The 23,903-nt window shown below is 42.5% G+C and overlaps 1 pseudogene; it reads left to right on the top strand.

Annotated features, from left to right (window-relative positions):
• LOC110695422 overlaps positions 1–19,339 on the top strand; it is a 136,816-nt pseudogene extending 117,477 nt beyond the window's left edge.
• The last annotated feature ends 4,564 nt before the right edge of the window (positions 19,340–23,903 follow it).

Below are 23,903 nucleotides of genomic sequence, written 5' to 3'. Positions count from 1 at the left end.
CTGCGTTGAAGAAACGGGTGGTTAGTTTTGAAATGTACCAAGGGGAACTCTTCCGGAAGGGTTACCTCCAGCCGCTTCTCAAATGTGTAACTCCTGAAAAAGGGAAGGAGGTCCCAGAGGATCAACACTCGGGCTTTTGTGCATCACACATAGGCAGCAGATCCCTAGCAAAAAGGGCCAGGCGGCAGGGTTATTTTTGGCCAACTCTTGAGGCAGACGCCATGGATTTGGTGAAAAGGTGTGACAAGTGCCAGAAATTTGGCCGGCTCATACACCGTCCGGCAACTGACCTGACGGCAATCTACAGCCCGGTTCCCTTTGCAAATGGGAAATGGACATCTTGGGTCCATATACGCCTGCCTCAGGGGGCAGACAATATATCTTAGTGGCCGTGGACTATTTCACCAAATGGGTAGAGGCGGAGGCAGTCCGGGGCATCAAGACAAAGGATGTCATTTCTTTCATTTGGAAAAATATCATCACCCGGTTCAGGGTGCCTTTGTCCATGGTCTTTGATAACGGGCCTCAATTTGAAACCCCAATACTCAAGAATTGGTTGGGAGATCAAGGGATCTCCCACTGCTTTGCATCCGTAGGCCGTCCCCAGGCAAACGGCCAAGTAGAAGCTTTCAACAAACTCATCTCAGACGGCATAAAAAAGAAAATAGAAAAGGCAAGTGCCTTGTGGGCAGACGAATTGCCTCACGTTCTTTGGGCCATCCGGACAACAGAAAAAGGAGCAACCGGTGAAATACCGTTCCTCATGACATACGGCACTGAAGCCGTCTTGCCCATTGAACTTAATGAGCCAACACTTCGAGTCATGCTTTATGACGAAGAGGCTAACTGGGAGGCCATTCGGCTTGCATTGGACTCACTCCCGGAACGCCGGGGCAATGCTGCACTGCGTCATGAAATTTTCCATCTGCGAATGACGAGAGCTTACAACAAGCGAGTACACAAACGCCCCCTCAAAGTGGGGGACTTTGTGTTAAGGAAAATGAAGGCAACCGGTAGGGGGAATGAAAATGGAAAACTTACCCCAAATTGGGAAGGACCCTACCGGATATATAATGAAGTTAGAGGCGGCACCTACCGGCTGGAAACCCCAGACGGTAGGCAGTTAGCCAGAACCTGGAACGTAGACATCTTAAAAAAGTACTACTTCTAAGGATATGTAATTTTATTTTCGTAATAAGTATATTAATAATCATACTTCATTTCAATACTGCTGTAGAAGTTTTTTAATCGTTTATTTTCATGTCTAACCATGTATGAATCATACATCCGGGTTCTGTCTATGAAAATCAGCAGACTTGTGCAAAGCACAGCCGGATATTCATCCGATCAAAGGAAAACTTAAACTACACCCATGCGTAATACGCTTCCGGGTAAAGTCTAAGTAATACTTGGATTTTTAAAATTAACCGTCTGTCAAAAAAGGCAGACATCCGGCGGGTTGAATTTGGCTTCACTCGTCGAAGAGAACATCTCCCATTTGGGTGGCACATTGTTCTAGCGATCATGACTCAACCGGTTTTGACCTTACTTGGGTCAAAGATAACCATGGCCGGATGAATGATCCTTCGAACTCACAGATAATTACGGCCTTCACCCAAAGGGTATACAGACGGTCCTCATCCAGTAAATATATAGACGGCCTTCACCCAAAGGGTACACAGGCGTCTTTTCCATCTAAAAAAAGCATGTTGTAGCCGGCTTTCACTGGAAAGCCATACAGGTGGCACAGGTGATTAATTCAAAACTATTTAAACCGTATGCCTCAAAGGGCATCTACCCATCCGGGAAATCATTGCATATAAGTACACCTCTGTTGCCCAAAGGCTATACAGGCGGTTAACTGTTCATACAACCCGGCTGTTGCCCAAAGGCAACACATACGGTGTTACATTAAACACCACCGGATGGTAATATGGCCGGCTGCCAGCTTTAAGTTGGATAAACTTTAAACAAGAAACCGTCCAGGGGAAACGGTCCTATACATATACATCCGGAGCATAAACATGCAAAATGTGCAAACAATTGAATGACAAAAATATGGAAAGAAAATCGACTGAGTCGGTGATATTGATTGATAAAATTCATTACAAAGAAAATCCGGCCAAAAGACCGGATGAGATTACAAGAACCCCGGTGCAAAGACCGGCTGATAAAAGAAAAAGAGGAAAAAGTAAAAGCCTGTGGCTGCTGCTGCTGTTGCTGTTGACCAGGAGGCGGAGCATTGACCGGCTGATCTTCTCTGGCTGGGGGGACCCCTTGTTGATCCGGGACTTGGGCACTGCCTTCGTCCACCGTCAGGTCCTCAACCTGATCATCCCCCAATCCGGCCCAGACCTCAAACGGAGCCGGCTTCTCCAGCCCAAGGACTTGGGCGTCATAGACCTCAGAGGCATACCGGCACCTCAGCTCAAAGTATTCAAAGTCAGTGTCCGGATGGACAAGTGACCATGCAATCTTGAGGCGCGCCTCATTGTCTTGCTCATTCTCAACAATCAGGCGTTGCTGTTCAGCCGCCAGCTGCGCACTAAACTCCGCTTGAGCCTCCGTCAGAGCCTTAGTCAGCTCCTCTTGAGAAGCGACCTTGGCATTTGCCGCTTCCTGCTTCAACCGGTCCACCTCAGCCCTGAGGTTGTCCCTCTCCTTTGCAGCATCCGTCAAATCTTTGACGGTTGCCTGGAGTTCCTCGAGCTTGGAGGTAGCATCCTCGGCCCTTTTGTTGGCTGCATCAGCAGCAACCGTCAGCTGGTTGACCAATTCCTCCTGTGTTTTAGCCAGGCGTTTAGTTTCCAGGTCAAACATGATAGTATTATATTGATGGACGTCGGTGAGGTCGGCTTCCCTTTTTTGGGCATCCCTTACCTCCTCTTGCTTTTTCCGGATGGGGATCCGGAGTCCATCAATCCTCAGCAGGACCTGCAACTCATCTGGTAAAAGTGTTAGTAAAACTTTACATATTTCAAATCAACCGGAAATAAGGAAAATTGCTAGAAAGTACCCCATCCGGTACTTACCTCAGCAGCCAAGGCGCCAAGACGGTCAAGGTTGACCTAATGAATACCCGGTATCGCCTCTTTCTCGGACCGGGTAAGGGTCCTCACCATCCGTTTGGCGTATCCTTGTAGATCCGGCCAACGGGGAGCATCTGTACCAGAACAAGTTGTTAGTTGATGGGCATAAGTTGCTCCAATGTTCTACCGGCTGCCTTGCGAGCCCCCGGACTGGGAGGTTTGAGACTTGACTCTAATAGGACCAAGCGGCCAAGGGGGGTCAAAGGCTGAAGCCATACCTTGATTTTCAGCTGGAGGGTTAGCACCCTCCCCCCCCCCCCCCCAGCCGCGCTTGATCCGGACGCTGACGCCAGCATCCGGCTTGATGGAGCCGCTTACTCCCTTGAACTCCTAGCAGGAGGCTCAGTAGAAGATCCAGGAGTCTTCGACAATATGATTTGCCGGCAGTAGTAGGCCTCACAGAAGCCGGCGTTTTACCGGCTGAGGTGGGGGTTGAAACCGAGGCACCTGCCTCAGTCCTTCTCTACTTAGAAGCTGGGGGTGTATCCCCAATCAGCATGGCCTTCATTGACCGGGGAACCAAAGAACTCCCCGTCTGTAGATAAAGAAAGAAAAAGATCAGTAACAATCCGGCAAAATGCACAATTACAAGAAAGGCATGCATCCAGCTTATAATCCGGTTGACTCATAAATTGAAACAAAAGCATGCATCCGGAAATGTCCAAAATTGCAACAAGGGTATGCACCCAGAAATATTCAAAATTACAACAAGGGTATGCATCCGGTAATTACCTTATTCTTTTTTGCCTCGAGTTCGGCCATCTTTTTCTCCAAAAATTCCTTACGGACCTCAGCCGCAGGTTTGATTGGAGTCTTGTCAGACGGCAACATTTCCAGAGCAGTTTCTGCAAAAAGACGAGAAGAGTTAGAACCTAATTAATAGCAGACGGCTTAGGAAGGTCGGATGCAACACTACATACGTTTTTCAAACATCGTGCTCAGGCCGCATGCGGAAAGGAAGGCGTCGTCCTTCAACCAATCCGGATGGGGTACCCAGTATTTCGGTACGATCGCCTCTAACCCATCACTCAGAGGAACCGTCTTCTTTTTGAAGAGACCCGGCTCCATTATTTGATCCCAGGCGGCTTCTGGGACCTTGGGCAGTGCACACTTCCTCCCTAGAAGTGTCGGGTTCTTATTGTAATACCGCAGCCGGCGGTTTAGTGGAAGAGAAGGACATGAAACAAGGTAAAACTTGCTCTTCCAGTTGCTCCATTTAGACGGCTTGACAAGCGTCATAAGATATTCCGGAAGGGTTGTAAGCGTATACCACGCATTCCATCCGCCAGGAACCTGGCTGAGGTAGTGCATGTGTGCAAACGCCTCCCAGCTAGGCGTAACCGCCTACATCTCGCAGGCGGCAATATATCCAAGAATGTTGACCCAGGAGTTAGGCGTTAGTTGCCATACCCCTAGATCATAGCCTCTCAAAATGGCCCTAATTGCCCGGTGCATGGGGAACCGGAGGCCTGCTTTGAACGCTGCCTCGTAGCAGCCAAAAATAATTATCCGAGTGGGGGGTGTCGTCGTCCCAAACGACGGTTGCATTGCTGGGCGGCACCACCACCTCCCATCCGGGTCCAACCGGATGCTTCCCTAAAAATGCCGGGAAAGTGGCATTTAATGTAACGAGGTCTCGTCCGCTGACGGATGCCTCTTGAGGGTTGTTGATAGCAGGCCAGTTGTAAGCCTCCTCATCCCCGACAGGGGCATCCGGCACACCGTCTGATTCGGACGAGCTAGAAGACTGGGCAGGACCCTCTAACCCAGAACTTTCCCGGTCTTCCAAAATTTCATCCCCGGGTGTACTCGGCGTACCCGGGTGATCAGGGGCATACTCATATGCTTCAACCGGAGAGCTGGCTGAGTCGTCGGTCTGATGCTCAGGATTAAAAGCCGTCGTCCTCGTCCGAGCCATCCGGTCCTGCACATTAACAGAAACGGTTGGAATCTCAGATGAGCTAGAGAGGTCCAAAGACCCCCAGACTGCACTCCTAATCCTAGACTCAGCCGTCCCAGGTGACCGGTTGACTTCTATTCTAGGTCGTGTCGTGTGTGTGCTTGGTGAATCCATTTATTGGTACAAGACTATACAGGCGGTAATTGGAAAAGAAAATGCAAGCGGTAAAAGAAAAGAATGTACAAGGGGTAGAGCCGGTACCTTTGTACTTGTTAAAAAGTTGATTGAGCAGCAGGATCTTCAGATTGTTGCTTGGAGATACCCCAAGCGATTGTCCAGATGATCACTTGTGATGTCTCCGGTAAAAAGGAAATTTACCCAAAAGCACCCAGACGGTTAGGTCCGGATGAGTGTCTTTTGGAAGTGAGAAAAATTGGGAAAACTCACTCCAAAGTACCCCAAACGGTGATGCACCGGATGGGGGTTGTTTGAGAGTTTGAAGAAAAAATTTGGAAAATTACTCCAAGGTACCCCAAACGGTGAGAGACCGGATGGGGGGTGTTTGAGAGCTTGAAAAGGAAATGGGAGAATTACTCCAAAGTACCCCAAACAGTGAGAGACCGGATGGGTGTTGTTTGAAAGCTTGAAGGAAAAATTTGAAATTCACTCCAAAGTACCCCAAACGGTGATGCATCGGATGGGGGTTGTTTGAAAGGATGAGAAGAAAAATAAAGCTTGCGCCAAAGGACCCTAGACGGTGATGCACCGGATGGGGGTCTTTTGAGTCCTTGGAAGAAAAATTTGGAAAATCCAAAGATAACCCAGACGGTAATATACCTGATGGGTGTCTCTAAAGGACTTGGAAAGAAGTGAGAGCAACCGGTTTGAGAAGAGTTTACTAAGAAGTACCACAGGCGGTAAAACACCGGTTGTGGGAAGAAGTTTTGAAGGATTTGAAAGCCAGATGACTAGAATGTGAGGAAATTGCAGCCGGTATCAGAGGATTCTTTAGCAGAATTCTTTTGCAAAATAAGTTGAAGTGCAATAAATGAAGGAGGAAAGGGGGTATTTATAGGCTCCCAAGCGTCGTGACGCTTCAGGTGATGACGCGTCACAAAAAAAAAATATAAAAAAAAAAAAAAAAAAAAAACTAGCCCACGTGGCAACAAAAAAGTCCCAGGTGACACGTGGCAAGCCACGTGGCACCTGTGAGGGGCAAATGATTAGGGTTAAAACCCTAGCCACGTGGCCCAATGAGGGGCTGACATGTGTCAGCCTCAGGATGGCCCACAGTGGTCCAATCCCTGACTGACACGTGGCATTGGACCCCTTGCCACGTGGCCCAATAGGGGACTGACACGTGTCAGCCCCTGATTGGCCTGAATCAGGCCCAATGGGGAAGTGACACATATCAGCCACAGGTTGGCCTGAATCAGGCCCAATTTCCTGTGCGGCACGCTTCCCAAAAACCCTAATTGGGTATGGGATTCCGTACTATTATAAATAGTGGGAAATCCCCATATTTTGTCGCATTCAAAAAAGTCCACGAAAAAAGTACGGAAGTACAATTCGCAATCATTGCTAATTCTCTCTGAATCAGAGAGAAAAACACCTTTTAATTCCGCAATTATCTCCTTAATCGCGCTCTAATTTGATCGTCGGAGTCGGAGCTCCATCCACACGGAGTTTCGTTGTTTTGCAGGTACACGGTCAGGACGCTCATTCTCGGAATCGCTACTCTCCCGCAGGACACATAAAAAACCCCGAAACACTACCTAAGGAAATAGTCTGCTAAGCAAATATGGGATCTACTTGGTGGACATATTCCTATAAATGAACAGGCTAAAATGGTGTTAAGGAGTCTTCCTCAAAATGAACGTTGGAGATCTAAGGTGACTGCATTGCAAGAAACCAAGGACTTCACAAATTTCAACATATAGCAGCCGGCTGGATCATTGATGACTCATGAACTTCACTTAGGTTCCAATGCTGAAAGTTCCAAGAACAATAGTCCTGCAATGAAAGCTCACGACTCAGATGAATCTGAAGTTTATAAAGATGATATGGCCATGCTGGTGAGAAGATTCAAGAAGTGGTGCATGGGTACAGGAAGTATGATATGAACAAGAAATTTACAAGTTCAAAAGAGACTACCTGTTTGAAGTGTGGTTTAAAACATCACTTTATTAGAGACTTCCCTCTAAAGGAAAATGATTGATCAAAGTTCAAAGGCAATGACCAAGCTAAGGAGTACAAAGCCTACAAGCCATCCTTATCAAAGGAGAATTTAAGAAAGGCTATGATAGCTGCCAGGGGAGACTCGGAGTCAGAAGAAGAAGAACAACCTTTGGAAGAATCAACACATTTGTGTCTTATGGCCAAAAGTGATGAAAAGGCTAGAATGCAGGCATATGAGGCTGAGGTATGGTTCATTTCTAATGAATTAAGACATTTCTCTATAGAAAAATTGATTGATACTATTTTAGAAGTTCAAGGCGATTTAATGTATCTTTATGTTGAAAAAGCACAAAGTGACAAGGCACTTAATATTTACAAAGAACACAGTGAATGGATAGATAATATGAAACTTGATTTTCAACAGAGATTCTTTGATTTGTTTGATGATAATGTAAAGTTAAAAGAAACTGTTGAAAGATTAAAATATGATAACATACTTATGAATGTGGAACTTCCTTTGCTAAAACTTAGTGGTGCCGCTCCTAAATCTGAAGTTCCTTTTCTTGAGCAATATCCAAATTTTGAAAACTAGAAATCTGATTTAGAAGAGTTAAAAGTGAATAAAGCAAGACTTGAGGGAGAACTTGAAAGAGTCAGGAAGGGCATGCAAGTAACCCAGTGAGTACACTGTACCCGATTGGATTGCTAATGCTCAAACTAAAAGAACCAAAGGTCTAGGATACATGAAGAAGTTCCAGAAAGAAAAGAAGTATGTTGATTTGCCAAGTAGTATTATCTGTTATTCCTGTGGTAAGACAGGATAAAAACAAAATAAATGTCCTAAGAAAGAAAAAAGCTCTCTCAAGAATGAAAATCATGTTAAACAGGTATAGGTTAGGAAATCTGATTCTGCATCTGTTACATAGGAACCCAAGAAGACCTAGGTTCCTGACCCCTAACGTTTGATTTTTCATGCAGAGTCCAGTGAGGAGGAATAACACGTGGTACCTCGACAGCGGTTCTAAGCACATAACTGGAGATAAATCATGATTTCTCTCACTGGACACTTACTATGGTAGGACTGTGACCTTTGGAGATGACATGAAAGGTGAAATTATTTCCATTGGAAAAATAGGAAGGTCCAGTTCCCATGCTATTATTAATGTATTTTTGGTCAAGGGTCTGAAACACAACTTGTTAAGTATTTCACAATTCTGTGACAAAGGTAACTCTGTTAACTTTACTTCAAACTCGTGTAGAATCATCAACAATGACATTGGGAACACTATATTGGAAGGAACTCGCAAAGGGAACACTTATACAATGGATCTCAAAGAAATTCCAAATAGTAGTTTAACATGTCTGAGTGTCATTGAGGATGATCCTCTGCTATGGCATATGGTCATGCCAGTTTTTCTTTACTTGATAAGCTTAGATCTAAGGAACTTGTTGAAGGTCTTCCACTTATAAAGTTCCTAAATGATAAAGTTTGTCATGCATGTGTTAAAGGAAAAGAGACTCGTGTTTCTTTTAAATCTAAAAATATGGTTAGTACCAAAAGACCTTTGGAACTCATACATATGGATCTCTGTGGTCCAATGATAATTCAAAGCTGAAGTGGTAAGAGGTATGTTATTGTAATAGTTAATGATTTTTCAAGGTTTACTTGGGTTTTCTTTCTTGTTACCAAAGATGAAACGTTTGATGAGTTTATTGCATTTGTGAAGATACAACAGAGAAGAACAGGTAATCAATTAGTGCATCTCAGATCAGATCATGGAACAGAATTTGAAAACTACAAGTTTGATGAATTCTGTAAATAACATGGAATGGATCACAACTTCCCTGCCCCAAGATTACCACATCAAAATGGAGTGGTGGAACGCAAGAATAGAAGCATTGAGGATATAGCTAGGATAATGCTAATTTCAAGTGGGTTTCCTAGGAACTTATGGGCAGAAGTAGTGAATACAACATGCTATATACTAAATAGAGTTATTGTTAGAGCCATCACCAACAAGACATCATATGAACTCATCAAAGGGAGAAAGCCTAATATTTCTTACTTAAGATCTTTTGGATGTAGATGTTTTGTTTATAATAATGGTACAAGAAACTTGGGAAAGTTTGATGAGCAAATTGATGAGGTTGTATTCTTAGGATATGCCTCAAACAGTAAAGCTTATAGAGTCTATAATAAAATAACAATGTGTGTTGAAGAGTTTGTACATGTTATATTTGATGAAACCGAACAATTGATTTATGTACAGGAAGGTAATGATGATTTTGAAATTGGACTTGTACGCAAGTATGATCTAGATGAGGAATCTACATCATTTCAGAAGTAAAATTCTAAAAAGGAAGGTGAAACGAATCATGAAGCAAATGAGGAAGCACAAGGAACCCCACTCAAGATTCAAGAACTAGTGGAAGTTCTTGAGGAGGTTCAGAATGAAGCTCAAGGAGGAGTTCCAACAGAAGTGACTGTCAACAATGCTACACAAGAAAGGTTGTATCCCATCAGAGACTTTAAACCCATGTCTTGGAAATATCAAAGTTCTCATCCAGTAGATACAATCATAAGCGACATTGCCAAAGGAACTCAGACTAGAGCACAACTTAGGAACTTCTGTAAATTTTATGCATTCCTATCCTCCATGGAACCTAAGAACCATGTTGAAGCCTTGATAGATGCAGACTGGATTAATGTTATGCAGGAAGAATTGAATGAGTTTGAAAGAAACAAAGTTTGGCATTTGGAAACTAGACTAAGTCATCCAAAGACTATAGGTCTCAAATAGGTGTATAGAAACAAACTAGATGAGCATGGCATTATTATTAGAAAAAAAGCAAGACTGGTATTTCAAAGGTTCAATCAATATGAAGGAATCGACTATGACAAGACATTTGTTCCAATAGCAAGGTTAGAGGCCATTCGTTTACTTATAGCTTTTGCTGCTTATATGGGATTTAGGTTGTACCAAGTGGACTTCAAATGTGCATTTTTAAATGGATTCCTTGAGGAAGATGTCTATGTGGAGCAACCTCCTGGATTTGAAAACCCAAAGTTCCCAAACCACGTTTACAAGCTTGACAAAGCCCTTTATTGCCTGAAGCAAGCTCCTAGAGCATGGTATGAAAGGTTGTCCAAGTTCCTTTTGAATAATGGTTTTAAACGTGGTAAAATTGATAAAACTTTGTTTTAAAAATCAAATGGAACTGACATCTTAGTTGTACAGATTTATGTTGATGATATATTATTTGGTGCAATGATAAGCCGTCTTATCAAGGGTTGAGAGAAGAGTTTTAGGGTGTGTTTTGATGTTGTGCATGAGTTTTTAATAGCTTTTGTGAGTTTCGGGCGGTGATCTCACTTGTGTGCAAAAGCCGGGATTTATAGGTGTTAGTGAGTGAGTTCGGGAACTAATGAGGAGGATTATAGAGTATGGACCTTAGCTCGTGATTTGAGAAGCGTTATGGAGCTTGGAAGAGCAAGGGAGAAAGCTTGAGTAAAGGTGAAGCAAAGCTAGAAGAAAGAGCAAAGAAGACAGCAGAAGACAGCAGAACCGCTGCCAGGACCGCTGGCAGCTGGCCAGAGCCGCTGGCAGCGGGTCAGCCAGAGAGGACGAAGTGTTTTGCTGCTTTAGCCGCTGCCAGCGGGTCCCGAGCAGCTGGCAGCGGGTCTTCCAGATTTCGGGGCCTGTTTTGGTTATTTTTCAGCAGTTTGCTTTGTCTTGGCTCGTGTTTTGTATTTATTTATTATTTTTATTATTGTTTTATGTTATTTAAGTATGGAAACATATATATAGTCTATTTTTATGAAGAGTTAAAAAAATTAATTAGTGAGAATTAAGTTAGAGAGAAGTAAAAGTTTTCTAGGGTTCTTGGCAAATTTCAGAAATCTTTGTTTTTGAATTAGAATCCATGGAAGCTTAATCTTCCGGATTCTTGGTTAAAGATTGAAGCTTTTGGCTACGAATTGTGAGATTTCTCTTCTCTTTATTATCTATTGAATGTTTATTATTCCTTTGAATTATTTCATGATTTGCTTTAATCAATTGCTAGGTTAGAATTGTTAGATTCGCTTGCATCTAATTAATCTTTCCAAAGTAGCAACTTTGGGTTATGAATGCATGCTTTTGATTGATAACTTAAAGAGGGAATAATATTATTGAAGAAATTAGACCGCTTGTGTTAATTTATTCAATCCTTGTTGATTTCTCCGTTTATGTTCTTCTTGTGGATGATTTAGAGCGCTTGTCTTAAATTATACATTAGAAAGGGTTAGAAAGGAGCGCTTTGCTATTTCTAACTAGCTTATGAGAATTTAGAATTTAGAATTCTACAACAAGGTGTTCAATAGTGTTTGATTGAAGAGGCTTCTATGATCAATTTGTATGTTCAATTGTGGATTTCGCATAACCAAGACCGTTATTCTCATTGATTGCATAATATTTACGTTCATTGTTCTGATTTAGTTTAATTGTCACCATTGCTTGTCAAAACCCCCTTGTTACTTAGATTACTACGTTCCTAGAGTAATTCCACTTAGGTTTGCAGTTATTAGTCCCTTTTTCCCTGTAGATTCGAACTCGACTACCCTAACTACGTTTATTTGCAGTTAGCTTAGTTGTGATATTTTTGGTTGCATACGACTGAGGCACACCAAATTTTGGCGCCGTTGCCGGGGACTAAGGCGTTACTTTATAATTGTTTATCTTAGTAGAATTTATTTTAGGACTGTTCTTAACTATCTTTCTTTGTTTGTTCGCTAGGGTATGATAAGTACCCGTTCTGCTAACAAAGAAGTTTTGCAGTTTGATCCATAAATTGAAAGGAATATTTCCAGGTTGCGAAAAGAGGCAAGAACAACCCCCAGTGAATCAACGTACTCCTTCAATATTCAAGAAGAAGAGGAGATGGCTGACAATCGAACTCTAAGGGAACTCACAGCTCCCAACTTGAACCAACAACCGTTGTGCATTGCATACCAGCAGTTGGAGGAAGGTACTAATGTTGAGATCAAATCCGGTCTAATTCATCTATTGCCGGCATTCCATGGCATGAAAGGCGAAGATCCGAATAAACATCTGGCATAATTTCATGTGGTTTGCACTAGCATGAAACCGATTGGGATGACTGATGAACAAATTCAGTTGAGAGCATTTCCTTTTTCTCTCAAAGATGCAGCAAAGGATTGGTTTTACTATCTTCCCCCAGGTAGCATAACAACTTGGGCAGATTTAAAGAAGTGTTTCCTTGAGAAGTACTACCCAGCCACTATTTCTGCAAGCCTTAAGAAAGCTATCAGCAATGTGGATCAGAAGGAAGATGAATCCTTGTATGAGTATTGGGAGAGATTTAAGAGATTGTGTGCTAGTTGTCCTTACCATGGGTATTCCGATCAAGACCTCATCCTATACTTCTATGGAGGTCTAACTGATGATGACTTGAGGATGGTGAATGCAGCAAGTGGTGGAGGGCTAGTGAATAAGACTCCAGGAGATGCAACTAGGTTGATTGCAGAGCTAGCAGAAAATTCTAGGCAATTCAGTCAGAGAACTCCCACGCGCCGGGTGAATTTAGCAAATTCGAATACAACTGAGTTAGAGAGTCAAGTAGCTGATTTGACTTCTATGATGCGTGAGTTCATGGTGAACTCAAGGAATCCACAGCAACTGAATGCTTGTGGTTTATGCACCTCCATGGGACATCCCACTGATGCATGTCCTCAATTACAAGAGGAGCAGAATGAGCAGGCCAATGCAATGGGTTTCCAAGGGCAAGGTCCTCAGAGAAGATATGATCCATATTCAAATACATACAATCCAGGATGGAGGGATCATCCAAATTTGAGATATGGGAATTCCCAGGGGAACCAACAACAATAGCAAAATGCTCAAGGCCAACAGCAATATCAGCAATATAGGGCACCATTAGCCAAACCTCAAGGCCAAAGCTCAAATTCGAGTAATATGTCAACTGAAGAAATGATTAGATCACTAACTTCTAATGTTTCTACTATGCAGCAAAACATGGTGCAATTCCAGCAAGAAACCAAATCCAGTATTCAGAATTTGGAAAGTCAAGTGAGCCAAATTTCAAGTGCAGTGAGCAGACTTGAAGCTAAAGATTCAGGAAAACTTCCATCTCAAACGGAGTTGAATCCTAAGCAACAAGCCAACGCTATTACATTGAGGAGTGGCAAGGAGCTGAAAGAGACTGAAATTGCAACCAAGAGGGCTGAAGAGTTGATTGGAGCTGAAGAGAAGGAAGTGGAACATGAAGCTGTAGCAAATCCTCCCACTTTTCCATCTTATGAACCCACACCACCTTTTCCTGAAGCTTTGAAAGAAACAAAGAGGTATGAGAAAGACAAAGACATCTATGAAACATTCAGCAAGTGTGAGGTAAACATTCCCCTTTTGAATTTAATAAAAAGTGTTCCTCGATTTGCTAAATTTTTGAAAGAACTGTGTACTATAAAGAGGAAGCACAGGTTAGGAGGGAAGGAAAAAGTGAAAGTGAGTGCTCATGTTTCTGCAGTTTTCCAAAAGAAACTTCCTGAAAAATGCAGTGATCCTGGTATGTTTACTGTTCCAGTTACAATAGGGGACACCACTTTTCATAGAGCTATGTTGGATTTGGGTGCATCAATTAATGTTATTCCATATTCCCTGTTCAAATCTTTGGAACTTGGACCTTTACATGAAACCGGGGTAGTGATTCAATTAGCTGATAGGTCAAATGTTTACCCTAAGGGAGTGGTGGAAGATGTGCTTGTGAAAGTTGATGAACTAATTTTTCCTGCTGATTTTTATGTGCTTGATATGGAACATGATAGACAAGCAGTTCCCATCTTGTTAGGAAGACCCTTCTTGAAAACTGCTAGGACTAAAATTGATGTTTTTACTGGTTCTTTAACTATGGAGTTTGATGGGCAAGAAATTGTGTATAACATCTATAATTCCATGAAATATCCTGTTGACACTCATTCTTTGTGTTCCATTGATATCATTGATCCTATAGTGCAGGATGTCTTCGATGTTGAGGGCGAGAATGCGCTCCTCACTTCCATTTCTAATGATTTATCTGCTGATTGTTTGGATATCCCTTTGCCTAATAGTGTGCAGATGATGGTAGCAGAGTTGAATAGCCATTCCAAGCTCCCACTTAGACCACCAGGTTCGACACCTACCCCATTGACAGTGCCTACTGATAAACTCTTACCTTCTGTTTTGCAGGCACCCCAGGTGGAGCTAAAACCACTTCCTGATCATTTGAAATATGTGTTCCTTGGTCAGAACGATACTTTACCTGTTATAATTTCAAGCAAATTGACCAAGGAGCAAGAGGACAAGTTGGTGACAGTGCTGAAAGAGCACAAGTTAGCTATTGGATAGACCATTGCAGACATTAAGGGAATAAGTCCATCCACTTGCATGCATCGTATTCTGCTAGAACATGATGCCAAACCTGTGAGGCAACCTCAGCGTCGCCTGAATCCTCCCATGATGGAAGTGGTAAAGAAGGAGATCATAAAATTATTGCAAGTAGGAATGATATTTCCTATATCTGATAGTAAATGGGTCAGTCCTACGCAGGTGGTTCCTAAGAAAAGTGGTGTGACTATGGTAGAAAATCAACAGGGTGAAATGGTTCCTACTAGAGTTCAAAATGGTTGGCGAGTTTGCATTGATTATCGTAGGTTGAATGCAGTAACTAGGAAAGACCATTTCCCTTTACCTTTTATTGACCAAATGATCGAAAGACTTGCAGGGAAATCTTATTACTGTTTCCTTGATGGGTATTCTGGGTACTTTCAAGTGCCCATTGCACCTGAAGATCAAGAGAAGAAAACTTTTACATGTCCTTTTGGCACATTTGCGTATCGACGTATGCCTTTTGGACTATGTAATGCACCTGCAACCTTTCAGCGATGCATGATGAGCATCTTTTCTGAGTTCGTTGAGCATTTCATGGAAGTATTTATGGATGATTTCACTGTTTATGGTGATTCTTTTGATAAATGCTTGCATCACTTATCTATGGTCCTTAAAAGATGTATTGACTCTAACCTCGTCCTAAATTCTGAGAAATGTCATTTTATGGTCCAACAGGGCATTGTGTTAGGTCATGTAGTCTCTTCTAGAGGTATTGAGGTTGATAAGGCTAAGATTGATACTATTCAGTCTCTTCCTTATCCTACTAATGTGCGTGAAGTGCGTTCTTTTCTTGGCCATGCAGGTTTCTATCGTAGGTTCATTGAGGGATTCTCAAAGCTTGCGAATGCTATGTGCAAATTGCTGCAGAAAGATGTGAAATTCCACTTTGATGATGATTGCAAGAAGGCTTTCGACGAATTGAAGGCTAAGCTCATTTCTGCCCCTATCATTCAAGCCCCAGATTGGTCTCTATCATTTGAGATAATGTGTGATGCGAGTGATTATGCAGTTGGAGCTGTGTTAGGCCAGAAAGTAGGGAGGGCATCTCATGTGATCTATTATGCCTCAATGACCCTCAATTCAGCCCAACGAAACTACACTACCACAGAAAAAGAGTTGTTAGCTGTAGTATTTGCTCTAGAAAAGTTTCGATCTTATTTGCTTGGTACTAAAGTAATTGTTTTCACTAATCATGCAGCTCTTCGCCACTTGATGACGAAGAAAGAAGCCAAACCAAGACTAATAAGATGGATTCTGCTCTTATGTGAGTTTGAGTTGGAAATCAAGGACAAGATAGGCGCGGAAAATCTAGTTGCTGATCATTTGAGTCGTTTGTCCCATATTGTTGATCAACCATCATTTCCATACCAAATCCTAGGAGAATTTCCGGATGAATCTTTATTTGCTCTTAAGGATTTGCGGCCTTGGTTTGCTAACATTGTGAATTTTCTGGTTTCTCAACAGTTTCCTCCAGGTTTCACAAAGTCTCAAAAGGACAAGCTTCGAAATGATGCGAAGTACTATGCATGGGATGATCCATACTTGTGGAAGTTCTGCTCCGATCAAATCATTCGCAAATGCATTCCCGAAAATGAGGTGATCCCTATTCTCACCTTCTGTCATTCTCATGCTTGTGGCGGACACTTTGGAGCCAAACGCACAGCAAGGAAGGTTCTCGACTGTGGTTTTTACTGGCCAAGTTTGTTTCGAGATTCCTATGGATTTTGTAAATCTTGTGATAATTGCCAGAGAGTAGGTAACATTTCCCAGAAAAGTGAAATGCCCCAATCCTCTTTACTATATTGTGAAATATTTGATGTTTGGGGTATAGATTTCATGGGACCATTCTCTATTTCTCACGGTTTTACTTATATACTTCTTACTTGTGATTATGTGTCGAAGTGGGTGGAAGCAATACCCACTAGGACTGACGATTCTAAAGTGGTTTCAGGTTTTATCAAATCTTACATATTTTCTAGGTTTGGAATCCCGAGGGCGTTGATAAGTGACCGAGGAACGCACTTTTGCAACCGTACAGTGGGTGCTATGTTGAGGAAGTACTCCGTTCACCACAAAATCTCCACGGCTTATCACCCACAAACCAATGGGCAAGCCGAGGTGTCCAATAGAGAGGTGAAGTCAATTCTGCAGAAAACGGTGAATCCGGATAGGAAGGATTGCAGTTTGAGGTTGGAGGATGCTCTATGGGCGTACCGCACCGCATACAAAACACCTATCGGGATGTCCCCTTACCGCCTTGTCTTCGGAAAACCGTGCCATCTTCCGGTTGAGCTTGAGCATAAAGCATATTGGGCGGTTAAGTCATTTAACATGCAATTGGATGAAGCGGGTGAACATCGGAAATTGCAACTCCAAGAACTAGAGGAGATCCGGCTTGAGTCCTATGAGAATGCCGATACTTATAAAGCAAAGACCAAGCTATGGCATGATCGAATGATCACGCGGAAGGAGTTCAAAGTCGGTGACAAAGTACTCCTATATCAATCCCGACTTAGATTATTTCCGGGAAAACTTCGGTCCCGTTGGGAGGGCCCTTTTCAAGTGGTGAACGTATATCCGCATGGAGCAGTTGAAATTCAAAGCCTCGAGACCGATAAGGTTTTCAAAGTCAATGGACAAAGGCTCAAACCCTACTTCGAGGGTTTCAAAACCGAGAACGTGGAGAGCATCGATCTCTACGAGCCATCAATGGAGTAGCGAAGTGGGATGAGCCGCGTCGAGCCAACGACGTAAAACAAAGGCGCTAATCGGGAGGCAACCCGATCGAAAACTCTTCCCCATTTCTTTTCGTAGTTTATTTTTTTTTTTTTAATTTTTCTTGTGATGTGAAGAGTGTTTTTGTTGTTTCTATGTAGGTGGAGGCCTCGGGAGCATCTTTTATGCCCGAAACACAGCAAAAACAAGCTGAAACAGAGCCAAAGGGGACATTCCCTGCTGAAGCCGCTGGCAGCTGCTCTGCAGCCGCTACCAGCGGGTCTTCAGGCAGCCCAAAAACCCCAGGCTCTGTCCCAGCCGCTGGTAGCTGCTACAGAGCCGCTGCCAGCGGCACCCCCCCCTCAAAAAAAAAAAAAAAAAAAAAAAAAAAAAAAAAAGAAGGAATCAGTATCAGCCGCTGCCAGCTGCCCCGTACCCGCTGGCAGCGGGTCTTCCAGCCCAGAAAACCCCAAAAACCTGCCAGAGCCGCTGGCAGCGGGCCTCAAGCCGCTACCAGCGGCTCCACCAGCCTCCCCGATATTTTCCCCCTTATTTCCCCCTTTCCAACTCCTAACTTCATTACTCCTTTCATAAACCCCAATTCCCACAAACCCTTACTCCTTTTCTCCTCCTTCTCTCTATTCTTTCATCCCCTTACTCCAATTGCACCAATCCCCTACCAATCTCCCTTTCCCAAGTCCTTGCCTTTCATCCACTCCTCAATTCCCATCACAATTACAACCTAGATTTTCCATTTTCTCTTGATTTCAAGTGTGACATTGAGTTGGTTGTGAAGTTGTGCAAGTTGAATTTCTCGTAATTGAAAGTGAAGGTAAAGGTACAAGCATACAATTAGAGTCATGGGTAGGGATAACAAGAGGTCTAAGGCATCATCTCCATCAAGGACCCCAAGGGGCAAGAAGCAAGGTGCTTCTTCTAGTCAAGGTGAGGCACCTCCATTGCCTCGAGGGGATGGATTCATGGGTATGCGGTTGAATTCCAAGGAGAAGGGGATATGGACTAAGCTTCAACAACCACGACGAACGGTGCAATGCACCAAGTTTTTTGACTTAGAAGCTTTGTAAGAGCTAGACATGGAGGAAGTAGTGCGGCTCTTGCTAAGGAAAGTGGGTCTGGAGAATTTCATGACCAAATGCGCCCCCACCTATGTAAGGTATACCTATGAATTCCTTTCAACTCTTACTAAAGGACGTGATCAAATATCCTTTAATTTGAATAATAGGAATTATGTTGTGTCTTATGATGATATGCGAATGGCATTTGGTTGGGATGAACCCCCATTGGTGAACCATTGGGGTGATCATAGCACGTACTCGTTCCGAATATTTTGGAGGGCTATAACTGGTTGTGAAGTTGACCCTCATGGTGATCATAGCTTCAAGATCACTCACCCATGCCTTAGACTCGTGCATAGGTTTATTTCGTCCACTATTCTATGTCAAGGGGAAGCCACTAAGGTTCCCAAAATTACATTGTCTTATTTGTGGGCGATGACCCCGGAGGGTGTCGGTACTCCCAATTGGGTCGAGATTTTTGTTGACAGTTGTGTAAAGGTGCGGTCAAACTCCAGTGGCCACATTAGCATGGGTGGCATGGTCTCTTTGCTTGCTTGTTATTTGAATGTTCCACCCCCTGAGGATCTTGTGCCAGTAGATTCGGCATACTTAACGTATAACATCATGACTCTGGTCAAGATCGGTCTATTATCACGTTCCCTCGTCGCCGGTAGTTATTTCTGGTGATACAGACCACAGGGTTTGAACTATTTAAGAATTCCTCGTCCCGAGGGACGAGCATTACCTTTTGGCCCTGCTGCCGCAGACTTTTTCCTTGCGCCCGACCCGGATGTTGCCCCCTATTTGGGAGATGCCGAAGTAATAATTGAGAACATGGGAGAGGAGAATCCCGATGTTCATATGGGTGGAGAGTTTGTTGATGAGGAAGGGGGTGAGGATGCTGCTGGAGTGCAGCACGATGATTGGCCTCACTGAAGGGCTGATGTAGATGATAGACTAGAGGAGGTGTGCGATGGGATGCAAGAGCTGCTTGCATATCAGAGAAGCATGAGTCGGTTTTATACCGCTCAATATCCACAGTATGAGCCCCCAACTGAGGCGTTCATGGATCACCTGGCATCCCGTGCTTTGCGTCGTTCCAAGAGGCGTGCTTCTCGGGGTGATGCCGGCTCTTCTGGCTCTGGAGGTCCCTCTCATTGAGATGGTAACGATTTTCTTCCTTTTCCCTTACTTTTGGTTTCATTGTAGTTGTTCTTGCATCGAGGACAATGCCTCATTTAAGTAGGGGGGGGAAGCTTTTCATTGCATATTTTTGAAATTTTGTATAGTTATCTTGATTTCATGTTTTGTATAACTATCTTAATTGTGGTTCAATGAAAAAAAAATGCAAAAAGAAAAAGAAAAAAGAAAAAAATTGAAAAAAAAAAGAAAGAAAAAGAAAAAGAAACCCGCTAAGCCGAAAACCTGAAAAGGCGGCTTAGGCAAAAATGGGGGCCCGGTTAGGTTGAAAACCCGAAAGGGCGACCTAAGCAAAAAAGTGGCTAATGAGTGGGTGAGAAAGTGAGATTTGGAAAAAGATGAGAGGCTAGGATGAAAACCCGAAAGGGCTCCTAGGCAAAATGAGAGAAGAGAGAGAAAAATTCGTGAATTTGCGCATCTATTTGCCGGAGTCGGTGTCATAAGGGGAGGAGAAATATGGAGGTGTCGGGTAGGTCTCATCTTGATGTTTTCGGGAGATAGTTGAAGTTCGGGAGAAGTGTTGATCATGCTTAGAAAGCTAGAGTTATTTTTCTTGACTTTTGAGTGTGGAAGTGTTTTTTTTTGTGGACTTTTGGTTTAGTTGAGTCTTGTTTGCCCAATTTTATCAAAAGTTTCGTGTGGTAGGATAGTTGAGAATATCTATGCTCTTGGCTATGTGCTTGTTGTTCTAGGTTGGTTTTGGGGGATGAGTTGAATGTAAAAAAAAATGAAAAAGGGAGTTTGTGAAGTGAGAAGGCGGTTAGATGGTGGTTGCTAGGATGTCTTCTTGAGTTTGAATGCGTAGAGCTTGTTCGGTTCCGCCATCTTCTGTTTTAAACCTTAATGGGGAGATGTGTTCTATTCTCTAAGTTTACTCGAGGGCGAGTAAAGGTTCAAGTATGGGGGAATTTGATAAGCCGTCTTATCAAGGGTTGAGAGAAGAGTTTTAGGGTGTGTTTTGATGTTGTGCATGAGTTTTTAATAGCTTTTGTGAGTTTCGGGCGGTGATCTCACTTGTATGCAAAAGCCGGGATTTATAGGTGTTAGTGAGTGAGTTCGGGAACTAATGAGGAGGATTATAGAGTATGGACCTTAGCTCGTGATTTGAGAAGCGTGATGGAGCTTGGAAGAGCAAGGGAGAAAGCTTGAGTAAAGGTGAAGCAAAGCTAGAAGAAAGAGCAAAGAAGACAGCAGAAGACAGCAGAACCGCTGCCAGGGCCGCTGGCAGCTGGCAGAGCCGCTGGCAGCGGGTCAACCAGAGAGGACGAAGTGTTTTGTTGCTTTAGCCGCTGCCAGCAGGTCCCGAGCAGCTGGCAGCGGGTCTTCCAGATTTCGGGGCCTGTTTTGGTTATTTTTCAGCAGTTTGCTTTGTCTTGGCTCGTGTTTTGTATTTATTTATTATTTTTATTATTGTTTTATGTTATTTAAGTATGGAAACATATATATAGTCTATTTTTATGAAGAGTTAAAAAAATTAATTAGTGAGAATTAAGTTAGAGAGAAGTAAAAGTTTTCTAGGGTTCTTGGCAAATTTCAGAAATCTTTGTTTTTGAATTAGAATCCATGGAAGCTTAATCTTCCGGATTCTTGGTTAAAGATTGAAGCTTTTGGCTACGAATTGTGAGATTTCTCTTCTCTTTATTATCTATTGAATGTTTATTATTCCTTTGAATTATTTCATGATTTGCTTTAATCAATTGCTAGGTTAGAATTGTTAGATTCGCTTGCATCTAATTAATCTTTCCAAAGTAGCAACTTTGGGTTATGAATGCATGCTTTTGATTGATAACTTAAAGAGGGAATAATATTATTGAAGAAATTAGACCGCTTGTGTTAATTTATTCAATCCTTGTTGATTTCTCCGTTTATGTTCTTCTTGTGGATGATTTAGAGCGCTTGTCTTAAATTATACATTAGAAAGGGTTAGAAAGGAGCGCTTTGCTATTTCTAACTAGCTTATGAGAATTTAGAATTTAGAATTCTACAACAAGGTGTTCAATAGTGTTTGATTGAAGAGGCTTCTATGATCAATTTGTATGTTCAATTGTGGATTTCGCATAACCAAGACCGTTATTCTCATTGATTGCATACTATTTACGTTCATTGTTCTGATTTAGTTTAATTGTCACCATTGCTTGTCAAAACCCCCTTGTTACTTAGATTACTACGTTCCTAGAGTAATTCCACTTAGGTTTGCAGTTATTAGTCCCTTTTTCCCTGTGGATTCGAACTCGACTCCCCTAACTACGTTTATTTGCAGTTAGCTTAGTTGTGATATTTTTGGTTGCATACGACTGAGGCACACCATGCAACTAACGAATATTTGTGTAAGTATATTGCTGACCTCATGGGTGGACAATTTTAAATGAGCATGATTGGTGAGCTAAATTTCTTTCTTGGTTTGCAAATCAAGCAAATTGAATAAGGGATCATGATTCATCAACAAAAGTATATTAAAGAAATGATAAAGAAATATAAGCTTGAAAATGCTAAGATCAATAGGACCCCTATGGGTGTTGCAACAAAACTTGATGAAGACCTATCGGGAACTTGCATAGATCAGACCACGTACCGAGGTATGATTGGATCTCTACTTTACTTAACATCTAGTAGACCTGACATATCTTTTAGTGTAGGTTTGTGTGCCAGGTTCCAAGCAAACCCGAAGGAGTCACACCTGATAGCAGTGAAAAGAATCCTTCGTTACTTAAAAGGAACTGATGATTTGTGTCTCCTATATCCTAGAACTGACTCATTTGAGTTAAATGGTTTTACTAACGCTGACTATGTAGGTGACTTGGTTAATAGAAAGAGCACTTCAGGTATGGTACAGTTTTTAGGACCGTGTTTAGTATCTTGGGGTTCCAAGAACAAAACACAGTTGCATTATCTATAACTAAAGCTGAATATGTAGCAGCAGTAGCATGTTGTTTCACTAGTAGAAAAATTGAAAAAAGGCACCCCCCTTTTGCCACCGGTTCTTAAAAACCGGTGGGAAAAATAGTGGGCTTGATTTTGGATAATCGCTTTTGCCACCGGTTCCTGATAAACCGGTTCCAAATCCTACCTTTTGCCACCGGTTCCTGATAAACCGGTGCCAAATCCTAATTGTTAAAAAAAAAAAAGAGGAAAGAGATTTGCCACCGGTTCAACACAAACCGGTGGGAAAAGTGAAGAGATATGCCACCGGTTCAGCCCAAACCGGTGGGAAAAGTGCTGGGTTTTATTACTTTTCCATTCGCTTCCCAATTGTTGTTCCATTTGCAACTTCATCAATTATTCTTCCATTCACCATTGCTCACCATTGCTCTCGTCCATTGCTCTCGTCCTTGTTGTCGTCCCACATTGAAGCGCATTCTGGGTTTCTCACCTCCATTGCCGCGCAACTCTTCTCTTTCTCTCCATAACTCTCCTCCATTGAAGCGCATTCTGTCGAGCTTTCTTACCTCCATTGAAGCGCATTCTGACTTCTGGTCTGCATTGTAGCAGCTTCGAGGTATTATTGATTAATTTCCCAATCTAGGGTTAGTCGTTGATTTAGGGTTTTATGTTCTTTGTGGTTTGCTTTAATTTCTTCTTTAATTTTGAGTTGTGCATATTTAGACAGCTTGGTTGGTTATAGAACTGCCTCTAGCAGTTTGGTTGCCCTGACATTGCCATCTGTTAATCTTTGATATTATATAGTTTCACATTGTCACGACTCTCATCTTCCTGACAACGTGACACATCGTTTTGTCAAAAGGAATTGACTAAGGCTAGTGAAGCTTGACTGTGATAGTGCACTTTGCTCCAGTGCTATATTGGAAGGAACCAAAAGGTTCATTTACGGATAGTTTTTTTCAAAGGTATATGCTAATCTTCTCTAACTGTATGTTGAACGTTTTCATTCATTGCTAAATGTGGAGGATCATTATAAAAATGAGATCAAATGAATTAGCCACTAATTTCCTACTGTGATTTTGATGTACTGAGGATGACTGTTACCTAGAATATAGACCTTTGTAGCAAGGGATTGTTTTGCACATAAAGTACTCAAGATTTAGACAGCTTAAACCTGTTTCTATGAGGTAGGTGATTCATTGCCTTTGATCTTTGGATTTCGAGCAAGGATTCTTTAAGTCAAAGACATTCTTCACTTTAATAGCAGGCGGTGCACGAGCAATAGGCTCATCATTAGTCCAGTTTGTCTCACCCCAATGCTTCAACATACCCTTCCAGTTGCACAATTTATCAATGCACTTCTTCATCCTCTTATCTTTAACCGCGATCTTCCAATGCCCATCCCTGTAATTCCCTTTCT

Source organism: Chenopodium quinoa, unplaced genomic scaffold (genome assembly GCF_001683475.1).
Source record: "Chenopodium quinoa cultivar QQ74 unplaced genomic scaffold, ASM168347v1, whole genome shotgun sequence".
NCBI lineage: Eukaryota > Viridiplantae > Streptophyta > Magnoliopsida > Caryophyllales > Amaranthaceae > Chenopodium > Chenopodium quinoa.
The sequence above is the reverse complement of the archived record's forward strand: the minus strand, read 5'-3'. Positions and strand labels throughout refer to the sequence as shown.